The sequence below is a fragment of the Helianthus annuus genome, chromosome 15 (assembly GCF_002127325.2).
Source record: "Helianthus annuus cultivar XRQ/B chromosome 15, HanXRQr2.0-SUNRISE, whole genome shotgun sequence".
NCBI classification, from domain to species: Eukaryota; Viridiplantae; Streptophyta; class Magnoliopsida; order Asterales; family Asteraceae; genus Helianthus; species Helianthus annuus.
In genome coordinates, this window is record NC_035447.2 from 153,538,351 (window position 1) to 153,549,123 (window position 10,773).

The 10,773-nt window shown below is 39.8% G+C and overlaps 1 non-coding gene across 1 annotated transcript; it reads right to left on the minus strand.

Annotated features, from left to right (window-relative positions):
* Positions 1-10,375: 10,375 nt before the first annotated feature.
* LOC118487753 lies at positions 10,376-10,482 on the minus strand. Its single transcript, XR_004882696.1, has one exon. It is a non-coding gene; the product is annotated as a small nucleolar RNA R71 (small nucleolar RNA).
* Positions 10,483-10,773: the final 291 nt, after the last annotated feature.

Below are 10,773 nucleotides of genomic sequence, written 5' to 3' on the forward strand. Positions count from 1 at the left end.
GTCCACACGGGGACGTGTCCAGCCGACACGCCCCCGTGTCCATCTCCCAGATCTGCTGTTTGGCTACTGACCTGCAATTTTTTGCCCGACACGTGGCCGTGTTCACCCGACACGCCCCCGTGTCCACCTTCTGTAAGTTTTCGTTACTGGCAGTTCACCACGGGGCCGTGTCCGCTGAACACGGGGCCGTGTCCAGACTTCCAGTAACATAAACCTTTGCTTTTTAACACACTTTTATACATTCTAATCAACCAAACATATTATTTTTGGACACATTGAGGACAATGTGTAATTTAAGTGTGGGGGGGATGCTAAAACCTTGAAATTTTGCAAAATCCTAAACACAAGCCTTACACAAAACTCTATTGGAACCGCTAAACACCCCAAATTTTTTTCAAAAACTTTTTCATTTTTTTGTCTTAGTTTAAGTTGGGAAGAACAAGTTCTAAAAAAGGTTATATTTTTACAAGTTTACAACCGATAGCGTCGTGATAAAAAAGGAACCAACATAAGAAAATTATGAAACGGCATAACAAGTCTAGTTTAAAATTCGATTATATATGCTTGGTCACATTAAAAACCCATTCCCACAAAAGTGAGTTTTGAGCCTTTATTGAGCATAAAAATACACATATTTAGATTAAATGCTCATTTTTCGTTTCTTGTGTGAATAGCCGCTCGGTCCTTACAAATCTAGAACTTGCCACGACGATACATTCCCGGTCCTTACCAACTTAAACCCAAGTAAGTAAATGATGGAGGCATTAGGACTAACTATTTTTCTTTCAAAACCATTATTTTTCATTTTTTTACCTACCCAAAATCCCCCTAGATAGCCCCTTTGAGCCTAAACCTTTCATTTCATTACCCCAAAAACCATTTTTACCCACCAAAAACCTTTTCATTTTTTTTCACCCTTTATTTTAGTAACAAGCTCGGTTTTTCGTCAACTTGCCCTTTCATGTGACATCAAAAAAAAATATATATATATATATATATATGATGATGAAGTCAAAAACAAACAAAAGCTATAAAAAGCTTGTTTGGAGAAATACTTCAAAAAAAAATAAAAAGTCACTAAAAATAAGGTACTTCACGAAAACCGACGCTTGTTACGATTTTTTGCCCTTTTTACTAACCACTAACCAACCACCCACCTTTAAACCCAAGCCTTCACCCAAAAAGTCCTCTTGATATTTACAAAGGTAAAAAGTTAAAAAGGAGGAGGATTGATTGCTTGGCAAGCCTATGGAAAGACGTAAGTTCCGTGCCGCTCTCGAGTGATTCACTAAAATATACACCTTCGGCCGAGTGTTGAGTGATCTCCCGTGAGGTATATGAACTTGTATATAAATGGAATTTTAATAAGGCATGCTATGCCCAAATAAGTAATTTATCTTATGAAAAGTTCAAAATAAATCATAACGAATAGGATTGTAAATCAATAAAAATAAAGCCTATAAAAACCTTGGATTCCCGACACTCTAGGACAAGCTAAAAACTTCTCTTCTACCTATTCCATTTGGGAGTGTAAGCCACATTTAAAGAGTTTTGCTTGAGGACAAGCAAAAGTTCAAGTGTGGGGGTATTTGATGTGTGTAAAATGCAACATATAAAACACATCAATTAAGGCATAAAACTAACCCTTTTTTAGTACTAATGTTGGAAAAAGAGTGTTTTTGTCTTCCTTTTGTATTTTCAGGATGAAATGAGCTCAAAATCACAAAAGAAGCAAAAAGACCACTAATTCTACCATAAATACAAGAAAAGGAACAAAAGTAGACTGCCCGGACCCTCAACGGCACCTCCCAAAGCAAAAAGGAAGAAACAGAGTCTGAACACGCCCCGTGTCCAGCGAACACGGGGGCGTGCCCAGGAAGCAGCAGAAAAGACAAACCAGTAGAAGCTTCCATTGCCCACCACGGGGCCGTGTCCAGCGGGCACGGGGGCGTGGTGAAAGTACAGCAGGCGCATTAATTGTAATTCGCAATTACAATTAATGAGGAGAGAGAGTGTCAGGCGGGCACGGGGCCGTGTCCAGCGGACATGGGGCCGTGTCTAGCCTTCTGTTCAGCCTATAAATAGAGGAGCTTGGCTTCATTCTCTCTCATCCCTTGGCACACCACCTCTCTCACACCTCATCCACCACCCACCACCACCATAACACCATCATCCACCACCATCATCCATTGTCCATCGTAGAGTGTGTGAGTCGTCTCGGGATCCAAGATTGATCGTAAGAGTTCTTGACAATCAAGGCCATGTTTGCCTAAGTCTCTTACATCACTTGGTGAAGACAAGTGTTTAGTATAATACTTTTTATTTTTAATCTTTTGCACTTTTTATTTGGTTTTGTATTAATGACTTTAATAACTAGTTACTTATGTTGAAGGTGATCTTTCCTTATCGTTTGTCCGTGGTGTCTTGGCATTATTTTACTGTCTATATAAAATAAAAGATTTTCACCATTCATATCTCCACGGTCTATATGGAGGTATGTTGGCTACCTGGTCGGGGGTTAAGGGAACGGTTTGGTAAGGGTCTTGCCCTTGTTCAGCGTTTAGAAGTCCTGCTTGGGACCTGGGTTAAATTTAGTAGGATCCCCTTCAATGCCCATAGGTATTGGATGGCGGGGATCCAAACTCTTTGACCCCCTCATAAGTTAACTACTATTAATACTATAACCCGGCTATTTAGGATTGTATCCCTGCTGACTCAGACTACTTAGCCGAGGGTAACGTCACCGCCGAAAGCGGGGCCTACCACAATTTGCATTAATAACTTAATTCATTATCTTTCAATAATCCGACCCTTTAGGATTGTATCCTTGCTGACTCAAACTACTGGGTTGAGGGTAACGTCGCCTTCAAAAGAGGGGCCTACTACAATAACTAAGATAATCTCTTAAACAAGTGCAAAAGTGCAAAAATAATCAAAGGTTATACTAATACACGTGTCGGATCCAAGTGATTCATCTTGTCTATCTGTTTTTATTTTATTTTATTTTCAGCATTTAGTTAGTTTTTATTTTTCTTAGTTTAAAACATTTTTTCTAACCTTTTTGATTTGATTAGACGTTGAGGATAAACCGGTATTAAAAGCTCTTGTGTCCTTGGACGACCTCGGTATCTTACCAACACTATACTACGTCCACGATGGGTGCACTTGCCCATATGTGTGTTTAGTGTTAGTGAATATCGTGTTTTATAAATTTAAAACTTGGCTAAAAGTGTAAAAAGGGCTTAAATATACATCAAAAATATATACACACTACACACTCATCAGCAGTTACGATAATTTCCCGAGATCAAATATTCACAATGAATGACCAAGTGCAATACTTCAACTCATTTATCAAAATGACAAACGACAAAGTATAGTACTTCAACTCGTGAATCGAATTATCGACAACGACAAAGTACAATGCTTCAACTCATTTATCGGATTACCGACAAACGACAAAGCATAGCCCAATGTGGGCGGCACTTAGACATTCTTTGGGTATATTGATCCTGGAAACTGAACCGTAATAGCGATCGAGTAATTACCCTGTTCTGCGGCAGCGATTCGATAATTGTGTGTGTGTGTTGGACTGTTTTGCTTATAACTCGATCTACGTAACTCCGATTTTCGTCGTTCAAGTGCCAAATTTCAAGTCCCAACCCCTGCTATTTATACTGAAAATTTGACACCGTCGCGTAGCGCGAGGGGGTACCCCTTTAGGCGTCGCGCTACGCGAGTGATCACCCTATTTTCATAGAGTAGCCCTTCGTGCATGTAGGCTTGCTGTGTCGACGGTTTTTAATTTTTCAAATTTTATAATTAGTTATGAAGATAATCGTTATTAGGGTTTTGCCCCCCCCTGAGTTTTAGGGGCCCTGATCCTGATTCCGATTGTTCTGGAAATTTTAGGGTTAGTGCAGAATTACTTGGGTTTCTTAATTAGGGTTTCCTTAATAGCTAATTACCATTCTAATTATTAATTTTAATGAGAGTTGTTACAGTTTGTAAGTGGGTGGTGTGGGATCCCGAATATATATGCCTTCTCGGTTAGAGACTTAGCCAATGTTCACCATCACTCTAATTTGGAGAAAAGAAAGAAAGAGGCGGTTCAAGTATGATTTTCATTACGGTTTGGTGCATATGGAAAATGAGAAATGAAGTAGTTTTCCACGTGTCAAATCTGAAAAAGTGTTTATCAGATGAAACTCTCATTGTTCCCTTCAAGGAACTCACGATCAATGACTAGCTTCTTTTTGTCGAAGAATCGGTTGAGATCATGGATCGGGAAATCAAAACCCTCAAGCGCAGCAAAATACCTATAGTTCGAGTTTGTTGGAACTCATGTCGTGGACCAGAATTTACTTGGGAATGAGAAGATCAAATGATGTGCAAGTATCCTCAGCTGTTTAAGAACAATGCATCCAGTGCTAAAGCTACTACTGAATTTCGGGACAAAATTCCAAACCAACTGGGGGATGATGTGACACCCCACGAAAACGCGTAATCACACTAGTTTCTCCAGCAACTGCAACAACCCGTTATTCCGAGGTAAAAATCATTCATTCTTTTCAATTTCTTTAGTTATGTTTCGTATACGTTATGATTACTGCTTCATACCATTTATGAGAGAATGTGTACTATACATATTTATACGTGTATATCATGCCTAAATTTATTTGATTATATTTGAGGTGATTATATTTGTTATATATATATATATATATATATATATATATATATATATATATATATATATATATATATATATATATATATATATGGGGTCAGGATTTAGAGAAAACGGTGAAAAGTGTGAGAACGGTGAGAACGATTTTGGTGGTGACATGTGGCATTGATGCTAAATTACACTAAGGGGTAATATTGTCAAAAAACCCACTCACATGAACTGGGTGTTCAAATAAAACGCCATAAAAACACCCAATTCAGAAAAAACGCCATGAAAATACCCAGTTAAAAATGCCATAAAACACCCAGTTCAGAAAAACGCCATGAAAAAACTCAGTTGAAAACGCCATAAAACACTCAGTTCAGAAAAACGCCATTAAAATACTTAGTAAAAACGCCATAAAAACACCTAGTTCAGAAAAACGCCATGAAAATATTTAGTCTAAAACGCCATAAAACACCCAGTTTGTTAGTGCATTTATGTCTATCGCCTCTGGCAAGTCCGTTCGTAGAAGAAACCAAAGAATTCAAGAGCTTACATTGTAATATTAGTTAGAATAGCAAGGTGGCATTTATGTAATTAATGAGAAATCTCATTAAGCCCCTTGGCCTATAAATAGGAGGCTTATGCCTTAGTTTAAGAACTTTTGCCATTTGAAGCCTTGGAGCTTAGAGGTTAGAGAGAGAAGCTAGAGAGAGAAAGTAGAGAGAGAAAGGCAAAAGGTGATTCACATTGCTTGTAAGTTTTCAGATATTTCTATAGAATCACAGATTGAGTACATCTCGTGTGTTCGGTTATTCACGTTCACGGATTCCGCACGTCGAACGTGTCATACGCAATCGTTTCGGAGTCAAACCGGTCCTAACAAGTGGAATCAGAGCGGGAGCTTGATTGCACGGATCAAACGCACGAATTCGCACAGAAATTCATCAGATTCAGAGTCAATTCCACTCAGATTTGTCAAAATTCCTTCACTTTTTCATCTATTCACGTTTTTAACTGAAAATCGCAAAATTAAACGACTTTTTACGGTTAAAAATTGCTGATTTTTTGATATGTTGTGCGAAACTATCTGATCTACTAGCCTACAAATTTTCAGGTCAAAATTCCAAGCCGTTTGGGAAAAATCAGCATTTTTGTGATCGTTTTTTGCTAAAACTGTTCGTCACTGGTTCATCAATTTTCTTGTTCGATCGAGTAGCTCACTCGATCGGCTAGGAAGTGTTTCAATTGAGTAGCTCACTCGATCGGTTAGCAATAGTGTTGTTTTAATCGAGTGGCTAACTCGATCGGCTAGTGTTTACTAACCGATCGAACAGCAGTCATAGCATTCCTAGCCGAACGGCTAGTATCACCGAACAGCCTAGTCGATTCGATGCATCACAGTTCATTTAAGTTGTTGACTTTTTTGACTCTGGCCGATCGAACATCATTGACACTCATTTTAGACATTGACCGGTTATACCAACCGATCGGCTAGGACTCTTATTCGATCAACCGTCATTTGTAACCAATCGGTCAGCAACACTTTTCATTAAAGTCAACATATTCAGTTAATCACGTGAAGTATCAGTCAAAACAAACAGTGTGCATGTGATTGTTATTTGTTGTCATCAGATATCATGTGCTGATTGTTCAGAGGTCCAATGAGAGCCTAAGTTGATTACAGCTCATGTGATACAATTGATATCATGTGATTCAAAGTTTTCGGCCCAATTAACATCTTACATATAAAAGATTCGTTCCATGTGATGATGTCTTAAAAGGTTATCTGCACAACAGTTTTTGGTCGGCCATTAAAAGGCCCATGTGACTTCAATTTTAACGGCCCAATCATGCATTGCTTCAGCTCACTAGTTATTTGAGGTCCAATGAGATGTTAATATGAGATCATGTTGTTGGCTCATCATTTCATAATTGTCGTTTTGTATTTTGTCAGTTTGCATGTAATAATTCAATAGGCCAGTCAATCGGTTAAGCTTTGTGCTTTTGTGCCAACCGTTTCAAGCTTGTTGTTTTCATACGGTTAGGCTAACCGATCGGTTATACCAAGCGATCGGCTAGCATCTGCATATCAAATCGGTTAGCTCAACCGAACGAACAGCTTGTCGTTTTTGTGAATTTCTTCAATACGCCAACCGAACGGTTAGCCTAATCGTTCGGCTAGCTTAACTGTTTGAACATCAAAGGTTCTAACCGACCGGCTAGCAAAAGCTAACCGATTGAACAACAAAGATCCCAACCGATCAGCTAGCATCTTTTATTAAAACATTTCCAATCGGTTAGCTCAACTGAATGAATAGCACAGTATTTTGTCATCAAATCATCATGCTATTCGATCGAACAGCGTTCCCAACCGATCGAACAGCACCCTCTGTCTGATTGACCAGCATTCTATCCGATCGATCAACCTCCCGTCCGATTCAACTTCTTGAATAAATTTTTGAACTAATCGTTTGTTTACGTGATTGATTCAGGTGATTTCAGGTGATTTAAGGTGATTTAAGGTGATTTAAGGTGATTTGAGGTGATTAAAGGTGATTCGAGAAAAAAAAAGCATCATGGCTGAAGAGTTTTACAACACGTTTACATCTGACTCGTCTGAAACATCAACTATCACACCAAAGTCAATAACAAAAACGATCAATGAGAACATCAAGCATGATAACTTCTACGGAACACATTCAAAACCACCAACGCTCGAAAGTATTGAAGACTACACTTGGTGGAAAGAACGGTTCATTAACTGGGCAAAAGCGTATGCGCATGAAAGCTGGTTCTGTCTAGAGTTTGGATACGAATGATCAAAAGATGATAAAGGCGAAGAACTACCATTCAAAAGATTTTCCAAAGATGACAAAGCAGAATTTGCCGCCGAACAGAGAATGATTGCGTTGATCCAGTCAGCTATCAGAAATGATATTTTTGCATTACTTAATCATGATGGATCGTCAAAATCAGTCTGGGAAGCTTTACGAGTTAAAGCTAAGGGGGTAAACAGATAAAAAAGAACAAAATTGCATTGCTTAAAAAAGAATTCGATCTTTTTGACAGTTTAAAAGGAGAGTCGGTGAGGCAAATGATAGAAAGATTCTGTTGATGTGTGTAAAATGCAACATATAAAACACATCAATTAAGGCATAAAACTAACCCTTTTTAAGTACTAATGTTGGAAAAAGAGTGTTTTTGTCTTCCTTTTGTATTTTCAGGATGAAATGAGCTCAAAATCACAAAAGAAGCAAAAAGACCACTAATTCTACCATAAATACAAGAAAAGGAACAAAAGTAGACTGCCCGGACCCTCAACAGCACCTCCCAAAGCAAAAAGGAAGAAACAGAGTCTGAACACGCCCCGTGTCCAGCGAACACGGGGGCGTGCCCAGGAAGCAGCAGAAAAGACAAACCAGTAGAAGCTTCCATTGCCCACCACGGGGCCGTGTCCAGCGGGCACGGGGGCGTGGTGAAAGTACAGCAGGCGCATTAATTGTAATTCGCAATTACAATTAATGAGGAGAGAGAGTGTCAGGCGGGCACGGGGCCGTGTCCAGCGGACACGGGGCCGTGTCCAGCCTTCTGTTCAGCCTATAAATAGAGGAGCTTGGCTTCATTCTCTCTCATCCCTTGGCACACCACCTCTCTCACACTTCATCCACCACCCACCACCACCATAACACCATCATCCACCACCATCATCCATTGTCCATCATAGAGTGTGTGAGTCATCTCGGGATCCAAGATTGATCGTAAGAGTTCTTGACAATCAAGGCCATGTTTGCCTAAGTCTCTTACATCACTTGGTGAAGACAAGTGTTTAGTATAATACTTTTTATTTTTAATCTTTTGCACTTTTTATTTGGTTTTGTATTAATGACTTTAATAACTAGTTACTTATGTTGAAGGTGATCTTTCCTTATCGTTTGTCCGTGGTGTCTTGGCATTATTTTACTGTCTATATAAAATAAAAGATTTTCACCATTCATATCTCCACGGTCTATATGGAGGTATGTTGGCTACCTGGTCGGGGGTTAAGGGAACGGTTTGGTAAGGGTCTTGCCCTTGTTCAGCGTTTAGAGGTCCTGCTTGGGACCTGGGTCAAATTTAGTAGGATCTCATTCAATGCCCATAGGTATTGGATGGCGGGGATCCAAACTCTTTGACCCCCTCATAAGTTAACTACTATTAATACTATAACCCGGCTATTTAGGACTGTATCCCTGCTGACTCAGACTACTTAGCCGAGGGTAACGTCACCGCCGAAAGCGGGGCCTACCATAATTTGCATTAATAACTTAATTCATTATCTTTCAATAATCCGACCCTTTAGGATTGTATCCTTGCTGACTCAAACTACTGGGTTGAGGGTAACGTCGCCTTCAAAAGAGGGGCCTACTACAATAACTAAGATAATCTCTTAAACAAGTGCAAAAGTGCGAAAATAATCAAAGGTTATACTAATACACGTGTCGGATCCAAGTGATTCATCTTGTCTATCTGTTTTTATTTTATTTTTATTTTCAGCATTTAGTTAGTTTTTATTTTTCTTAGTTTAAAACATTTTTCTAACCTTTTTGATTTGATTAGACGTTGAGGATAAACCGGTATTAAAAGCTCTTGTGTCCTTGGACGACCTCGGTATCTTACCAACACTATACTACGTCCACGATGGGTGCACTTGCCCATATGTGTGTTTAGTGTTAGTAAATATCGTGTTTTATAAATTTAAAACTTGGCTAAAAGTGTAAAAAGGCCTTAAATATATATCTAAAATATATACACACTAGACACGCATCAAGTTTTTGGCGCCGTTGCCGGGGACACAAGGATTTTAAGAAAGTTAGGAATCAACGGCCTAATCATATTTTTATTTTTCTTTAATTTTTTAGGATTTTTTCTTAGATTTTCAGCTTCTGCAGAGCTCAGCACGGGGCCGTGCCTGGTCGGACACGGGCCGTGCTCAGCAAAGTTACTGGCAGTTTTTGTTTTTCAAAGTTACAGAAGGCTGACCACGGGGCCGTGCTGGTGCAACACGGGGCCGTGTCCAACTTCCAGTAACTGGGATCTGGAAAACAATCACTGTATTTCCGACCACGGGGCCGTGTTCGCTCAACACGGGGCTGTGGTGAACCTTCTGACCGACATTCTTTTTTGTTTTTATTGCAGGACTTGGAACCCGACACCATCCTCACATAGTGTATGAGCTCCAGTTCCAATAAAGACATAAAAGAACCGCTAGAAGAACCCGAACGCTTTCTCAGAAAAAGGTTAAAAGCCAAAAACCAAGAGAAGGTTTCGGGTGATCCACCCCCAATGGCGGACCAACGTACCCTTATGGATTATCTACGGCCCACCGTAGGTAATCTAGGCGCCGTTATCAATGCTCCGAATGTCGAAGCCAATAACTTCGAACTTCGACCGCATTTGATACAAATGCTCCAAAACTCCGCAACCTTCCACGGGCTTGCGGACGAGGATCCTCATCTACATATAACTAATTTCTTAGAAATATGTGACACCTTTCGGATCAATGGAGCATCAAACGACGCCATACGCCTCCGTATGTTTCCGTTCTCACTAAAAGACCGAGCGAAAGCTTGGCTCAACACCCTCCCAGCTGGATCGGTAAACACCTGGGATGAACTAGCCCAAAAGTTTCTATATAAGTATTTCCCTCCTTCTAAAACTACTAAATTAATGGCTGAAATTAACACATACTCACAAGAGGACGGGGAATCCTTATATGAAACATGGGAAAGGTTCAAGGAGCTATTACGCAAGTGTCCCCATCATGGCCTCGCAATATGGCAACAAGTATCCACTTTCTACAATGGATTGTTTCCACACACTAGGCAGACACTTGATTCTAGCTCCGGGGGACTTTTAGGTAATCGACGCCCACACGAAATATATAATCAAATTGAGGAAATTGCTCAAACCAATTTTCAATGGCACACTCCCCGGGGAAATAAGTCTATCGCCCCGGGCGCCCATAAGGTCGACGAAAGCACCTCTTTACAAGCCCAAATCGAGGCACTTTCTTCAAAAATAAAAAAATTAGAAATGACAAAAACAGTCTCGGTTATGGC